Raw genomic sequence first — 18,758 nt, forward strand, 5'->3', positions numbered from 1 at the left:
TGATTTTTTTTAAAGTACCTTTATTTTTATTTTCTTGTTGTTGTTTTTTTGTTGTTCTTATTGCTCGCGTCCTAATCTGAGAACAATCTGCTCACGAAGTAGGACAAAAAAACATAAACATTTTTTTTCCTAAACTCCATTCCTACTTGATGTTCAATCAAACAATACAGAAAACTAAACAATACAGAAAACTAAACAATACAGAAAACTAAACAATACAGAAAACTAAACAATACAGAAAACTAAACAATACAGAAAACTAAACAATACTGTTTTATTGTGTCACGTTGGAAGTAATTCTAATTAATATTTGATACTAAACACAATATAACTTAGCTTTCCGTGCTGGCAGCCATATGAAAAAAAAAATATTTTACTGCTTTTCAGTAATAAGAAAATACAATATAATTATGAGTTTCCCAGAATCCCATAGTTGGAATACCTGGGTTTGACAGTAAATGAAAAAAATGGATGAAATTAATTCAATAATCTTTCTGAAATTTTAATTGAATTTGTTGTCACGCAGCACGAGTTTATGTGCGAGATTTCATCTTGATAGAATTATGAAAAAATTGTCTCAATAAATTATTCAGATTTGTTGAAAATGGCGATAGAATGAGTTAGTAGCAGGAATGAATTTACAAAATACCATCTCGTAGTGTAGAGATTAGCTTGTAAGTTTGAATTCTAGATCTAGCTACTTTGGTTGTTTTTTTTTAATCTTAAGGCAAACAATGTGAGGTATTAGATATCGCCAACAATTCTTTGAACCTTCAGTTTCAGGCCTAAAGGGGGGAAAATGCATTTTCCGAAGGCCCCATTTCAATCTCCCCAAACACATTTTTTATTTGGCATTGTGTTCTCTAAAAAAGGAAATATCAATTTATTGTTTCATGCAATGTCTAGAAAAATAACTTTTTCGCCTAGGAGTACTATTGACATTGAAGCACAAAAATAGTATAATAAAGTGTTTTAAAACAGAAGGAAGTTTAATCTTGTAGTTTAATCTGTCGGCTTAAAAAAATGTTGGGTCGAAATTACGAATAAAAGTTCGTTTCTGGTCAATGTAACCACTGGGGTTTCGATCCTGAACATATAAGGTCTCTGTCTGGTCTTACTTGACGTTATTTTGCCGTGGGGCAGAAAGTCACATTGTCCCAATGTCTAGAATAAGATTCGGACATTAACACGATGACCTGTGTGCCATCGAGTTGAAAAGGCAGGAGGGTGATATTGAAGAACAAGAGGAAGCTATTCTTCTAGTAATGGCTTGTTAGCATTCAATACATTATGTATTTGTTTTTGGCTTTCCAGCATGAGTGTAAATTATTCCGAGGAAACGTTTGTATTCAAATGTAGAGTGTCGAGATGCTTCATGATAACAAGGGCAGTTCAAGCACAGGCACTCAAACACTCCAAGTTCGACAGTTCTCGCGTTGCCCTTGTTTCTGACTATTCTTGTTATAATGTTAATCGCTATTGGCCAGAGTTAGACCTGGGAGCGTGTCTAAGTATGTAATAAAGGATCCCCGCCTAGCGCTGGCTCAGAAAGAGGATGAGAGTCAGTTTATGTACGTGAGGAATGTCACGTGACTTGATACAAGGCTAGAACTTTGTTTAGTTTTACAGTGTAACTCTCAACACCTACTTTTCTCTTCAGGAATAAATACATAGAGAGAGAGAGAGACAGAGAGACAGGGGCAGAGAGAGAGAGAGAGAGGCAGAGAGAGAGAGAGAGAGAGGGGGGTAAATTAAAAATCCTAACAAAAAGAAACATGACAACGTGCCTGTGATTGATTGGTGAGATACAAGAGACAGTGTCTCTCAATGTCTCTCTTATAAGGCCCATGTAGTAAGACTTGTCGTTCCAGAACCTTTTGACGTTATTCTTATTTATCTTGACTGATTTTAAGCAAGAAAGTATCACAGACACACAAAATTATTGCATGACATTACATATTCGATAACTTAGCGATATCTTTAGTGACATAGAAATACATTACATCTTCAGTAACTAAGCAATACATCGCTCTTGAGCTCCAGTTACTGAGCATGTTTCATGTCCTCAGTGACTAAGCAATACATTACTTGATATTAAATGTCTTCGGTGATTTAACAATTCATTACTTGATTAATTCAGCGACATAGCAATATATTGCATGTTGTCACTGACATAGAGATTCATTCATTCATTGTTATCTTCGAATGGCTAAACCGACTTACAGAGTACCCCAAGATCACGTAAATTGTCCAGCAAAACCAAGACAGCTAAAGACCAAGACAGCTAAAGACCAAGACAGCTAAGGGCCAAGACAGCTAAGTTGAGCTAAGGGCCAAGACAGCTAAAGACCAAGACAGCTAAGGGCCAAGAGAGCTAAAGACCAAGACAGCTAAGGGCCAAGAGAGCTAAAGACCAAGACAGCTAAAGACCAAGACAGCTAAAGACCAAGACAGCTAAGGGCCAAGAGAGCTAAAGACCAAGACAGCTAAAGACCAAGACAGCTAAGGGCCAAGAGAGCTAAAGCCCAAGACAGCTAAGGGCCAAGAGAGCTAAAGCCCAAGACATCTAAGGGCCAAGAGAGCTAAAGACCAAGACAACTAAGGGCCAAGAGAGCTAAAGACCAAGACAGCTAAGGGCCAAGAGAGCTAAAGACCAAGACAGCTAAAAACCAAAAAAGCTAAGGGCCAAGACAGCTAAGGGCCTAGAGAGCTAAAGACCAAGAGAGCTAAGGGCCAAGACAGCTAAAGACCAAGACAGCTAAGGACCAAGAGAGCTAAAGACCAAGACAGCTAAGGGCCAAGACAGCTAAAGACCAAGACAGCTAAGGGCCAAGACAGCTAAAGACCAAGACAGCTAAGGGCCAAGAGAGCTAAAGACCAAGACAGCTAAGGGCCAAGAGAGCTAAAGACCAAGACAGCCAAACACTTCGCGTGTGTAGTGTATTAGCTCTTTCTCTCCGTAATTATTTACCAAATTCTGGTGGAATTAACGCTGGTATCGTCAGTTAGGAGAGAAAGAGTTAAGTTTATCTGCTAAGCGTCCTAACAACATAATTGGAAAAAGGGGGAGTAGCTTAAAGTAAAGGGGCCAGGTCGACACAAGGGCCTCACATGCATACTTTAATGTAAAAAAAAGGGAAACTACAGTTGAGCTGCCTCCAACAAATGTTGGTCAAATAAAGTCGCTACCACTCTCTGTTTCTCACCTACCAGACTCCATTACTTCGACTTATTATAAAAATGAACATTATAATTTGTACTCAAACACTTGACAATATTGAAGCAGTGGTTCAATTGTAGACACTCTCTGTCTCTATGTATTAGCTATCCATTGATACTTCTTAATAGCTCATATCAGTAGTTGGCTAATTGAATATTAAATTGTCATTCATTGAAACTTAGTGATGGGGGAGATGACATTTACAAAAAAGTGTAACAAATAATGCAGGGTTCTGACACGTAATTGATTTTAAATTGACATAATCCATGATATAGTATTTTGTTATTATTATTATGTTAGAAATGAACGAGTAGTCATTCTCTGGCGCTGCTAGGGTCGAGTTTCTCTAAAGAGAAACAAAATTCATCGTAGTCCCTTTAACAGTTTCCACTGAGGAATTTTCTGGTGATGTGGCAGGTCTGCAGCAGTACCGCCCTCTGACAGGCAACGAAGATGTTCCTAGGAATGTTAAGGGCCTTGAACGTGTCTGTGAGGTCAGTTGTTATTATCCCCTCGGTTGATATTATTATTATTATTATTATTATTATTATTATTGTTATGTTAGAAACAATTTCTCTGGCGCTGCCAGGGTTGAGTTTCTTTATTAAAGAGAAACAAAATTCATCGTAGTCCCTTTAACAGTTTCCACTGAGGAATTTTCTGATGATATGGTAGGTCTGCAGCAGTACTGCTCTCTGACAGGCAACGTGAATGTTCCTGGGATTGTTAAGGGCCTTGAAGGTATCTGTGAGGTCAGTTGTTATTATCCCCTCGGTTGATATAACAATGGGGCATATTGTTAGTTTAGGTACCTTCCATAAACACTTTATCTCCACGCCTTGGCTCCCATATTATCGTTATTATTTTCATTGATCCGAGTAAAAAATAATTTGTCAGGTTTTGTTTATAATATTCTGAGGAATAAGAAATGAATGCTTGCGCTGGAAATACAAATGTACTTAATAGTAATAAAATGGTTGCGGTAGTAACGGCATAGCGTTGAAAGATAAAAACTCTGCCAGACAAATGATTTTCACACAATGAGACCCGGTTTATTGAACCAGCAGCTAATCGGACAAGCCACTTATTCGGACAGAATCTTTAAGTACCGAAACAAATCCCATAGTACGGTGGAATGCGGTTTGTCGGAGTATCCGGTTATTGGAACGGATATGATAGAGTCTCGATAGTGTTCCCATTAATCGAAGTGGGCTGTATTTCTCAATGTTATATCTTATGACTAGACGTTGTATTGATGAATGGATTCGTACGAGTCCTAATATTATACTTAGGATAATTCTAGAAACATTCAATGCACAGCAACAATATCTCAAAACATTCAAAGAACTTCGTCATGGGAAACAACTCTTTCAAATCACAGTGGAGTTAAATTTGCTGGCTTCCATCCCTTGGTAAAAGTGCAAAACAAAATTCAGCACGAACATAAAATGATGTGGCCACGGACTGGGACCGTTCATTTAGCGCATTAACCTGTTCACAAACATTTATCAAAAGTGTGAACTTTTCAAAAAGTGCCCCTGACCTTTATATATATATATACCAATAGCTACATTGCGGAATGATAAGTCGTCTACGGTAGAGGTATAATTGCAGGATAGAATGTTATAAGTATAACTTATAGACACTTCAGAACAGAAGAATAAAAAGTAAAGAAGCTTTAATAAATAAAACATTGAACCATAATTACAAATAGGAAAACAAAACCTAATGAGATACTCATGAAGATACTTGATACTTAGATAGAGGCACATTTCTTATTCTCTGCGCTAGAATAAATTCGTACAAGTGCTCCTAGAGAATGGAATGGGTTGCCTGAATCAGCCAGGAAAACCAACGATTTATCATTGATTAACATGCATAATTAGTATGACACATGAAATGAATAGGACGTAATTATCTTCTATTTTGAAGTAACGTGAGGGATGGAATAAGAGGAAATAAGATAAGGAAAGACATAAATGCCTCATTCAGAACAAGGACATAAAAGTTACTACTCTTTGTGAAAACCGGAAGGGTAAAACTTTAAAAATGATTTCAAACGAAGTGCCCATACCGCAGTGTATAAGACATACCCAGGAAATTGAAGATTGGTTTTATTCTAAATGTATTACAAGAATATATTTTTAAACTAGGCATAATTTTCTATTTTCATGAGCTCACTATAATGCTGTTTGGCCTCAATTTTGGTTTGATTAAAAGTTAACATGTGGAAACCGGTACCGTTACCGTAATGTCAACTTGTAGAAGTTCCTCTACTAATGCTGTAGAAAAAACGGTCCTATTAATAAAGTTCCTTTGGACCTTTCAGCCTGTATACAATGGCTCAGAACACATGACTGATACACAAGTCAAGATGAATGTCCAGGAACATTGTTTGCGTTGATTAGCCCAGTTTTAAGTTTACATTGTTGGACATAAAAATAATCTACAACAGAAATTCATGCTGATCTGTTAATAAACTAACCAACAAAAGCATTTAGCCTTATGTTTCTCTGAGTATTGGGGCTTCCGTAGAAACTAAAGACAGTTACTTCTGAAAGAATCCCATGGGAGCACAAGCATGGTACAGGTGTATGTACATGTGTCTGCAACAGAGAACAATAGACAACCAACTGAGCATGAAGTTTAAACAATTTCTGAACAATGTTTGAACCTTAATCGTTATGAAAACATGAAACTTATTGTTCTGTCTTGTGTGTTTTTGGCAATGTAATCGTCCACTGATAAAAAAAGTAATTGGAAACAATTAGCATCGGCGGTTTGGGTGTACCAATAAATATAACGGTAGGATGATGGAATAATTAATATTTAGCACAACAAAAAAAGAGGCCTAAGCGAATTTAACTCTGTATCTTTGAATCTGTAACTGTTAGAGGGACGCCATCTTTGTTATTAACTATTCAGTAAAATAATACGATCGAATCGGACACGTTGGAAACTTGTAGGAGTGGCCGAGCCTTTTCAAGTACATACATCCTCATTGGATCACAATCTTTTCTTATCTTATCTTATCTTATAATGACCGAAAGTTCCTTCAAAAAATAAGACATTTACGTCTTACACGTATCCATGTTTTACTCTAGTCGTGCATATAGCCCGCGGGTTATACACATTTCCCCACACGGGTGGCAGCTGTGCGAGGTATACAAGGGTGCGGGGTTTACGGAATTTATTTTACTCCTAAACATAGCATAAAGGAAACTCTGGTAATCTCGAAACGTATAGACTGCAATATATCCAATGCATCCGCAATCTATCGCCAGTCTCACTAATGTCACTATCCTCGCTATAGTTAGTGAAGTCATCGAAGCTTGTATCCTATTCACTATCTTCTTTCGATAAGCGAAGCACTGTTGGCAGCAGCAGTTGGGTCATAAATCGACTCTTTGCGATAGCGCCCCCGATGAAGACCACTGCTGTAGATGGTCATCTCTTAGATATAGTACAATCTGTTTATTGCATTAGAAGTGCACTTTGAGGTATATTTAGGTAATCGTATTTGAGTTGGTTAGTAGTTTTCGTATTATAATTTTGTTTTTTTTATAATTAGATTTTGCAAATATCTTTGGGGTGGGAATTGTGGTGTGAAAACATACCATAGATTTAAAAAAAAGGATTTGAAAAACCACTCAAACTTTTATTGACTAAGGCAAGTTTACATATTTTCACCACAAATATTGACTACAAAATATCCAAATGTGAATATATTGTTTAGCCGTTTGAATGTATGATACCTCAAGCTGTGTAGAAATATTAATATTATAATATTATTAATATTATACTTCCATATTTTTTTAAGACGACCCACGGAACTCTAATGTGTTACTGAGAAGCGGGGGGGGGGGGAGTAAAGACAGTCGCTCGTTTCGCTGGTCACATGACAGCGTCATTAAAATCGGCTGTAGGTCTGATGATGAACATTACTAAATCTGCCCCTATAAATGATATTAACTTTTTTGAACGTAATAGTCAAAAGTATTTAGTGATCCTAATGTCATGAGGTTATAGTTCAGTGTGAGCCTGGCCTAATGATAGTACCATACCGAATCACGAATGGATGGCCTGGCCGTGCGGTTTGCGCGCTGGACTGTCGTTCGGATTTATCGACGGTCGAGGGTTCAAACCCTGCCCGCTCCCATCCCCCGTCGTCCTGCGGGAGGTTTGGACTAGGAAGTAAACTATCTTCAACTCTGAAGGAACATCCGAAACATGTAAAACATTTTACAAACAAACATTTTACGGGACATCCTCATTGTATATAACTCATTACAAAAACGAATTGTTATTATCTCTTATTTTATTCTTTACAACTAGAAAAGAATGGATTATTGTTTGTATCAGGCCCGGTACCACAGTAAGCCAATATAATGAATATTTATTGTTTAAAGGTATGTATGCAAATTAAAAGCGAACACTCTGGTTCAAGTAATCTTTTACCACCCGCATCAAGTCAGCCTTTTCAAGGTGCACTGCTATACACATTTTTTCCACCTCTTAGATTCTTAATAAAACCTGATTTTCATAATTCTCAATCTAAACTTGGATATTCGCCGAAGCTAGACACGACAATCGAGCCATTGGGGGAGCTACTTTCACAAATTGTACTTTCTGAAGACAGAGAAATCCTTCAGTCAAAAAAATTATGGGAGACAATCACGTTTAATCTGAATGGCGTTCAATAGGAAAAGAAAAACTATTTATCTCCCTTTTTATTTCTATGAAATAAGATTTTTAAATGAATCAGTTACAAAACAAAATTATCGAGTTTTCAGTTTGTTTGCTATTAGAGAAGATTCATACGAAGAACTGTGACCACTCACCAGTAGAAATTTCCTATCAAGATAAGTTTTTAATTCTTTATTGCGTTCTTTCTAGTAGATATCACCAAAAGTACTTCCCAGCTCGTCCATTAGCCTTGCCACGGCATGATGGGAATGAACGAAGACATAAAAGTCAGTAATCGTCTGCTGAGACATTAGCAGATCATTGGATATTTATTAAGTACATGATGGGAGCAGGTTAAGAAAGTACAGCAGTTTATATATAGGCATTGTAGCCAAGAACAGTCGCTTATATAGGCGTAGTTAAAAACTGTGTTTTATAAGTGTCTTGCTACTACGCCTACGCGTTTACATAGGCGTAGTTTAACAATATGGTAGGTTCCAACATTCTGAGATAAAAATAGTTTTTCATTGTTATTAATATTAAACTTATCAATTCTCAATATCGACATTTGAGATGTTTCCCTTCTACATTGAGGTATATCGCATCATGTTCTGTTGAGTGACATCTCTTTTAGAAAGCATATATATTCATTATATCGCCTCAACACTGATATGGACCATGAGATACATAGTAAAAACAAGAAAAAATATGTAAAATACATTTTTGAAAAAAGACAATACCTTCATTATTAAACTTAAAATATAGTAAAATAATTGTAAAAAAAAAAAAATAATATTTGGTTCCAACTGGGTCTCGAACCCTTGACACCGTCAGCTGCTTTAACGTACGATGATTCTGATTTAGCCAGCGGGCAATGAATACGATCATTTATTGGTATTTTCATTAAATGGGCATTTAGATCGAACACTAGGCATAGACTTCTGATTTCGAATTTTAAACTATTAGTTTAATATTTAGACCTACTTCTAGATTAAGAATCTAGACAAAGAGAAACTATTTTATTCAATGAATTATAAAGAACTTTAAATATACTCAAATATATTATCGCATAATATCGGTACACTACGGCTGACTGCGCCATGTTTTTTTTTTATTATTATTGACTAATCCCAATGATAAGCATTTAGATCTAGACTAATGTGAGCTTGCGCTCCCTAAGCAAGTTTTATATGTATTTTTGTTGTATAGGCTAGAGCTATTCTTATACATTTTATTTTTATAGGTTAGTGTCAGATTTTATAATTGTACTTCCGCATATTTATATAGGTTAGTGCGGGATAGTATAAAAGGGATGTACTACATGCTGTCTTAAAACAGTTGAGTGTACATTTGACCAGTGGTCAGTACCATATCTGTCTGTGTGACAGCTGAAGATCTTTGTGGTCTGTCGTCTAATTATATTTTTATTACTGTACCTGGGACGGCCTGTAAGTGTAGTCTGTTTCTCAGTTCTGTTCTTAGTGAATAGTAAGGTACTGAGCCTAAGGACAAGGCGTTCTTGTTTTAGTTTTAGTTATGGGTTGGTTGTAATAGTAGGATATTGTAGATCTAGATTAGTTTATTTATTGTAGTGTGTTTGTGTAGATCTAGGTCTAGTATAGTAGTTGACTTGTAGTGATTTAGTTCTCTTAGTTAGATAGTTGCTTTGATCAGTTTGTGTTAGTTAGTTGTAGTGGTTAGTGTATATATTATTTTTTATTATTGATTAATTTTTTATATAAATAAAGTATCTTTTTGTTTTATTTAATTTGAAGTAAAGTTTCGTTATTGCTTCTTCTTAGTTAGTATAGTTTAGTATGTCTGGTTGCTTAGGCGACTCTAGCCCCTTGGCCGTAGACTGAGGTGTCACAGATTGAGCCCACCAGTAGCGCAAACATCTGCCTACTGTTGGTAAATTTTAATGTTGAGCAGCAGATAATAGGTCCTCCCACTCGCGCCTGCCTGACCTGCTCACACTAACAAGACGATGCGCTTAATTTTCTTGAAAATTAATTTATTAAACTCTTGAATCAATAATATTCACCATTCGGAAATTCTGAAAGCGATAGTCCTTTCAAGAATTCAATATTCCTTTCAAAACTATGTTGGCTCTAGATCTAAGTCTAGTGCTTAAGCTAAATTTAAATTTATTTATTGTTTACTTTCAAAAATTGTAACGGTCAAACTAGAGTGATCCCATGCGGCCAACAAGATAATAATTCTTTTCTCAACGTTATACATCAACTTTTCAAATTTCTATTTTTAAAAAATCGTTAGAGTCGATTTTGAGATCAGCATTCAGGTTTCGCACACCCGACTCCCATGAAGTTATGACTTGAATAGAGGTATTGTAAAAAAGATGTTACAAATATGGAAGATATCGGGAACCTGTTGTTTCTGTGCACCTGTTGTAAATATCATCACTTATCATCACAAATGTTATGTAACAAAAAGTATGACAGAAGTGTGATGATTATTTTCCCCTGTCTAAAAAACACATGGCATGCGGCATCCTATAAGTCACCAATTATCTTGATGAGTTTCTCTCCTGATCTACTGATAGGAGGGATAAGAAATAATAGCAAATTAGGTGGTGTGCACTTGTAAAGTAGTCTGCACATTAGGTGGTGTGCACTTGTAAAGTAGTCTGCACATTAGGTGGTGTGCACTTGTAAAGTAGTCTGAAAATTAGGTGGTGTGCACTTGTAAAGTAGTCTGCACATTAGGTGGTGTGCACTTGTAAAGTAGTCTGCACATTAGGTGGTGTGCACGTGTAAAGTAGTCTGCACATTAGGTGGTGTGCACTTGTAAAGTAGTCTGCACATTAGGTGGTGTGCACTTGTAAAGTAGTCTGCAAATTAGGTGGTGTGCACTTGTAAAGTAGTCTGCAAATTAGGTGGTGAGCACTTCTAAAGTAGTCTGCACATTAGTTGGTGTGCACTTTTAAAGTAGTCTGCACATTAGGTGGTGTGCACTTTTAAAGTAGTCTGCAAAGTAGCTAAAAGTCATACATGACCTTGTTTACGATAGACAACAATTCAATCAAGCAGGTGCAAAACATTCATTGGTATAAATGCCAGCTACATTTGCATTTTTTTACACTCGTTTGATTTGAGGACATTGTTTATATTGTCTTATAATTTTTTCAAGGTTCCATAAAAAACTATTTAGGTTTCCGCAGTCGTTCTTGTTAAAAAGGCATTAAAAACGTCCTTTGTTTTCGTGGTATATTTAAATAAATCATTTAATGACTTTTTGTAGAAAAAGATTTTTTTCAATGATTTTTGTCCTAGCATATGAAATATGTTTTTCATCTTGATTTTTATGAGTTTTATAATATTTTGATTTTAAGTTTATTGTTAGCGATTTAAGAATTGTAAGTTTTCTTTTGGAGTTTCTATATTGTTGTTTTTTTTTTTTAGCTAATTGCTATCTCTTTTACTTTTCATCATATACATCTCAATATATTCCTGAGTTGATAAATTTCAAAGAATATATAATGCAAGTCTTGGTCTAATACGTGATATAAGTTGGATATAGAAAACCTGTTACTACAAGCTTTTCTTTAGTTCATATTTTAAATTTTTAGCGGCCCCCGAAAGGGAAATAGACGCTATTAGTTTTGTGTGGTCTGTCTATCCGTCCGTCCGTCCGTCCCGTTTAAATCTCGTAAACTAGAAAAGATAGTGAACATCCGACATTATGGTATTTTAGACCATTCAAAGATCTGATGCAACGGCTACTTTTTTTTTTTCTGAAAGCGAAAAATGTAATTTTTAATATCAACTATGCAAGCAGTTTTTTCAAAAAAAAAACAAACCATTTTACAACTATTCATTGTTAATAGTAACAAATACTGGGGGCTATTAAGTAAGGCAGATGACAATTTACCATATTTGTACACATTTATACAAAGGTTTAAGATTTTTGTAAAAAAAAAATATTATTTTACAAATATATTGCTAAGTTAAGTAAGTTCTGTCATACTAAGTAAACATTTACAAAAAAAAATATTACTTTTTTTTTAAAAAAAGAAGAAATCTATTTATAAGCATATAAGTGGAATATAATTTAAAACAATAATTAATAAGTAGTTTTTCATATTTTAGCGTGAATTGCTGTGCATACTTACGCAGGACACTTAACTACAGGAATTTTTTTTTCTTTTCTTTTCTTAATGCTTTGAAGAAGAGATTGACTCTTTACAAAAAATTTAGATCAATTAGATAATCATTATATGGCATCAGTTAGGCCAGGTTCACATCTAGCTTCACTTTCACCTATCGTTGGAACACCACACAGGATCTGTTGACCTTCTTTCTCCATTCTTCTCTGTCATTTGCCTTTGATAGAATTTCACTCTGATGTTCTTTCTGAAAATATTGAAACCTGCCTTTTTACCTACCTGGGTGGACCACTTCGGGCCCGATTTTGAGTTTACATAAACTGCATTTACTGTCATTACAATTGAGGATTTATGAAACCTTTTTTGTTAGTTTTAAAACGTAATTATTTTGAGTCTTTGGTCTTGGATTTATCATGAGTATAAAATTATTTCATTGTTGTTATTGTGTTAGTTCTCTTAATAATTAGAATGTTTGTGCTTTAAAACAAAATACGCTCCAATTATATCCCATTTAGGATGTAAGATGCTAAGAACAGCTGCTAACAGGAAAAGTGAAAGGATTTTGTTACCCGAGCTGTCACAGCATCCTATAACAAGGGTGATAATGTTGAGGTTGAAAGGAAAAGAACAACACCTTTATATGTAGTGTAGATGTATCGTCACCTATTGGTTTTGTTTTTATATACTTAATAGTCAAGGGGATGTAACTGAGAAAGCATAACGAGAAACATTATCATGACTAACGAGCTGCTAAATAAACAATCTCTCTCTAGCTAAGAAATGTTCGAAATGTTCTAAATGTTTTTACCCAGCTAGAAAAAAAAAGATTATCTCTTTCCCAGTATCTTTTAACTAACTGGAAAGAAATCAACAAGAAAATAGAAAAGTTTAGGAACTCGGTACCACTTTTTGCTAAAATGTCTCCGGATCAATTATAGGGTAATGTGATGTCGATCTCTTCGAGTCAGAAGTTCTGAATCTATAAACCATTATAATAGTGGTGTTTTAAGTAAATGAATATTTTAAACCATTTTTTTTAAACTAAGACATCTGTTATATTTGGTCAAGCCTTTCTTTTTAATGAAGTAGAAAAGCGTAAATATTTCGTATTTGGTCCATGTTAATTGCAATGGCATAAACTCCCATGAAGATGTACTGAAGTTATGTTCTAAAATGCCTAACATATTTCAGAGGATGGGGTTGTTTTACCAATTCATTATGGAGGATTGGAACTGTACAGTAAATGTAGATAGTTAAGTGATCAATTGTATGGCTAAGACTTAAGAATAAATTGTTCATTGAACGGAATCCTTCATCTCAAGTAGAGCATCAAATCTTGATACGTAATTATATATTAGTTTAGCTCTTGTCAGCGTTTTTTGGTAGTCAAGTTAAAGAAAGGTTGCATTATGAATAAGTACGCCAATGAACAAATGTGAGTTTTGTTAATTAATTTGATGTCAATTTTGATTGGTATGTTATTTATTGTTAGCGATTGAGTTAAAATAGAGACGCACCATAGTTGACGGTCCTTGGACGTGACATTTAGTGACGTCACGAACTAATTGGTTTTTACTTGTATTTATGTTATTACTAGTCAGTTGGTGTTAAGGTGACAACATTTTATTACGGACAGAGACTCGACTGTGGCCTTTATGCATTTCAGTTGAATCAAGTCTCCAAAGGTCTGGACTTAGTTCTTACATCTTTTTCATGTGTAGGTCTTCATCGTAAGCAGTTTAAACTTCTTCCCTAGTGCTATTAGAGCATGGAATGGGTTGCCTGAGTCAGCCAGGAAAACCAGTGACTTGGCAGAATTTAAGTCATTGGTTAACATGTATGACGCGTAGGACGTAATCATCTTGTTTTTTGAAGTAACGTCTGTATTATATAAGGCAAAAGACAAACGCATTTAATACACCCGTACAAGAAACTCAAACATCTTCTGAGTAATCTGTCTGAGTAATCTGTTGAAGTCAGACAGCCATTATACAAATACAAGATCTCGGCCTATTACAGTATAAGAATTAAAAGATACTTTGAACTAGAAAACTTAGTACAAAATAACTTGATGTTTGTTTTGATTTTATTTTTCTGTTTTACAAATTAACGAAGAGATTAGAGTCAATAATAAAATAAAAATATACGCGTGTCCATAATTATTTCATATGTATTTTTAATTTTTTTTATTTTCCATTGAGTTTTCGTTGTTTGTTTTTATGCACACCAAATTTAGTGAACGCATTCTTTAAGTTGATATCATAAGAAGTTATTTTGGAAATGATGAACTACACAATGTGTTAGCAGAAATAAAACAGTTCTTGTTGTTTTCTTATGGAACATTCTGAAGATGTCTTCGTGAATCTCCACACGCTGATTCATCGATGAACCAGATTCGTGGATGAACCAATCACATTCCTCTAGAAATCGAAGTCGTTGCTCTGAGCCTCCGTCTCCGGGAAATAGCTGCGACCTTTCCTCACGTGGTAGTCAATGGTCACGTGAGGGAGCAGATGTAAGCTCTGCTGGTACCATAATGGGGGCTTGGTGTGGTTCTTCCTCAAGATGGTGCCAAGTTTGATGGGGCTGGCATAGAGACGTGATTTCTGGGCACGCATCAATAAGGGATGGTACTGCGAGACTGAAACAAAATGATAACAAGTAATATTATTTATTGAAGTAAAATAATAACAATTTTTTTTTAATTTAGCAGAGTGAAATAACTTACTTACTAGTTATTACTAGAGCAAAATAATAATAGTAATAATACAACTTTTAATTACTTGTGGTAATTAAAGTAAAATTTAAAAACTCTATGAAGTAGAACAAAGTGATGTGATTTATTGTGCTATATAAATAACAAATAAATAAATAAAAATATTTATAACAAAAAAATAACAAATGTTAATTTTTTTTTTTCATTTTTAAGAAAAAATAATAATAAACTAAGCTTGCAAAGTTCATACAAAAATTTGCAAATTTATATTTAGCATATTGGTCACGTGAGAGATGATGACAGGTGATATTGCGGGTTCTTTCCCTTTAGTTCCATAATTTGGTACATAGAGGCCAACAAGTGGACCTTGCGGTACATGTGGTAAATTATCGTGTATCATCTTGTTTTAGACATTGTTTATATGTATATGAACAAAAGATATGTAAAATATAAAAATTTATGTTTTTAAAATAGCAATAATAAGACTATCTTCAATAAGTACATTCTAAACATTTCTCTCAACTGTCGTCTGTACTCCACTTTCATTATTAGCAACATACTATAATTTTCATAGCTAAATTATGCATATAATGTTAATGGCAATGTATTCGATTCGGAGTATTAAGGAAGAGGGGGGGGTGTGCTGTGTATCACGTGACCAAGCAAACCGTGTTTCGACCTACATATTTTCACACATCAAATCCTGCCCTTCTATAATGTAAACCAAACCGTTATTACAAGAAACGGATTGAACGCGTATTTCGAGAAATGAATCGACAAGCAAATAAATATACAATCCTTCGATACCATGGTCTACTACTTCCACTTCTTGAGTTTTCTATTTCCATGACAGAAGAGTTCCAATATTTCTAGACACAGTTTAAAGTCTCGCGTTATTAGCTATCTAACGTTATTCTAGATTGGCCTAATTTTTTAAAGTCTGAAGTGTTTTTATCAAGGTTTTTTATTTTTAATAAACATAATTATTTTTTTTTTAGAAAGTTAGTTTCCGTGAACAGGAATCTTGAATTTATTAATCACTCAGATGTTTTTATGTTTAGTGTTTGTAATCAATACGAGTTTATAAGGAATTTAACCCCATTTTTTTATGATCAAGACAAAGATCCGAATATTCACGTTGTAACAGTATAATGGCAAGAAATGGAGGTAGCAAAGATTTATACGCCATCATTGTTATATTTTGATTTTTTTTTATTTTACAAAAAAAAAAAAAAAAGAAAAACAAGGTTACAAAAACAGTTCGTGTGGAAACAAACTCAAAATCGGCCCCTCAAAGTGGTCCACCCTGGCAGGAAAAAAGGCAGGTTTCAATATTTTCAGAAGAATATCGGTATAAAATCTAACAGAAGTGGTCAACCCAGGCAGGTAAAAAGGCAGGTTTAAATATTTTCAGAAAGAATTACATAATGAAATTCTATCAAAGGCAAATGACAGTGAAGAAGAAGGTCGACAGATCCTGTGTGGTGTTCCAAAGGTCTAGCACACCAAGGGATAGGTGAAAGTGAATGTGTAGTTGGATGTGAACCTGTCCTAATTGATGTCTTATAATGAGTATCTAATGTTTTGTAAAGGTTCAATCTCTTATTCAAAGCCTCAAGAAAAAATACATTCCGTAAAAAAAAATTCCTTTAGTTTTATGTTTTACGGTACCGTTTATGCGCTCCAGTTCACGCGATAATAAAAAAAGCTACTTATTAATTGTTGTTTTAAATTATGTCCGACTTATTTGCTTAGTAAATAGAATTTTTCTCTTTAAAAATAAATAGTTAAATTTTTTTGTAAATGTAGTGTTTAGTATGACAGAACTTAGCAATACTATTGTTAAAAAACAATATTTTTTTATATAAAAAATCTAAAACCATTTGCATAAATGTGTAGACAAATGTTAAATAGCCATCTCCCTTACTACAGAACCTCCATTTCCTGTTACTTTTTATAGTGAATAATTGTAAAAATTGATGTCTTTTTATGAAAAAACTGCTTGCATAATTCATTTTAAAAATTAGATTTTTCGCTTTCAGAAAAGAAAAAAGTAGCCGTTGCATCAGCACTTTGAAAGGTTTAAAATATCATGATGTCCGATTTTCATTTTTTCTTCTAGTTTTTGAAATCTAAACGGGACGGACGGACGGACGTACAGACGGACAGAAAGGGGACCGCTAAAAAGAATTATCACAAAAAATGCTTCAATCCAAAGAAAATTATGTACGTTTTACACACTACAAAATGTTTACTGCACTTAAATTCCACTTCCTATCTAAGCTGTATATACGATAAGATAGACCTCAATCCACTGGTGTAGCTAGGGATTTTTTAAAAATAATCATTAAGACTCTTTTAATGAATAATACTGTTGTTTATTATCGCCTCACATCGTGCTTTTTGTGCAGCAAAGGTATCTATAACATCATCTAGATCACCGGTTATCAACCTTATCAACATTTTTTGCTCGGCGACCCTTTTTACCATTCCTCACTATTCCTCACCCCCCCCCCCCCCGCCGAACAATAAATCTGATTTGCATTGCCAAGTTTTAGGTTTAATCATGAAAATATATGTAATTATATTAATGAAATATATATTTCTCCGTATCATCCAATTACAAATAAATGAAATAATTTCTTTGTTTTTTGTTTGGTGTAATGCACAAATTGTAAGACAAATTTCCTTACGGATAATAAAGATTATAATAATTATTATTATTATTTTTATAACATACATTTATTGACCTTACTATTTCTTAGTCACATTATCCACATCGCATAGGCGTGTGACGATGTTCTTTATTTAGACCTAATAATGAACAGGCTATTATACAAATGATGTAGTATTGCAAATTGAAGAAGAAACTGCAACACAGACCAATTGAGACATGACTGCAAACGCTTGATCCATATTTGTGTCATTATAGAGAAATAGACATTTTTCGCTGGATCTCTATTCAGTCCAAAAAATATTTCTGTCTCCTAAACGTCTTGAATTTTGACTTTCATTGGTAAGTGAGCATGGAATGTTAAGTCAGGTTCAATGTCAGGTTCAATGTGATTTTCCTCACAGAGAGCACATCAGATTGGAAACATGTAAATATTATTTTCCCCCAATTTTATTTGCACAATTTGATGTTTTATTTGGAAGAATTGGATTTTTTTTAGACGCGAGTTAAATTACAATTGATCCTTGCAGTGACGTTTTTCATTGCTTTTTTTTTTTTTTAAATTTTGGTAGCATTATTTTTGGTATTAATATTCGAGATGAATCGCAAACTGAGTTCCGATAACTTTTGGCGACTCATTCTTTACCAAAGGTTGAAATTCAGACCAACATACTACCATACTTGGAGCAGGATCTGTGCAGACATCACTGATATTTATCAAAGATATTTTACACTTTTCAAAGTGATGATAGTAAATCCTGTAGCACATTCACACTCTGTCATAGGGGATTGTAAAAGAAAAACTCATCTTTAAATCGCCAGCATTTATATGCATAAATATTTCTCTAAAATATTGGGTATCCATGACGACAAAGTTCGGATCCTAGCTATTAAAATAGATAATAGTTATTTCGATTTCATATATTCTAGTGAAGACCAATTTAGTTCGGCCCACGGGCCATTTTAATTACTGACACTCATGTCGCGGGCCATATTAACAAAATGAATCAAAGCTAATATATTGGACTCTACGGACATTGAAGCTATGCTGAGAGTGATTATCACAATTCAGAAATGTTGCCTTTGGATTTGTCTCAGACGTTTCTGCAGGCCAGACAGTGGGCCACTCATTACAGCAGCGTTAGCATAGGTTTGACCTCTGCAGATCGAAGTCCAGTTCAATATCTTTAAGAGTTTTCAGAACAAGTTCTTCATAATGTTGTGCACAAGGCTTACAATTTCAAAGTAACCAAGGAATGACTCTTTTATTTCAAAACTCTCGACATCCAAGTAACAAACTTTAAGGGATACTTGATCTTTGTGAGAAACAACTATA

This window comes from Biomphalaria glabrata, chromosome 1 (genome assembly GCF_947242115.1).
Source record: "Biomphalaria glabrata chromosome 1, xgBioGlab47.1, whole genome shotgun sequence".
NCBI lineage: Eukaryota > Metazoa > Mollusca > Gastropoda > Planorbidae > Biomphalaria > Biomphalaria glabrata.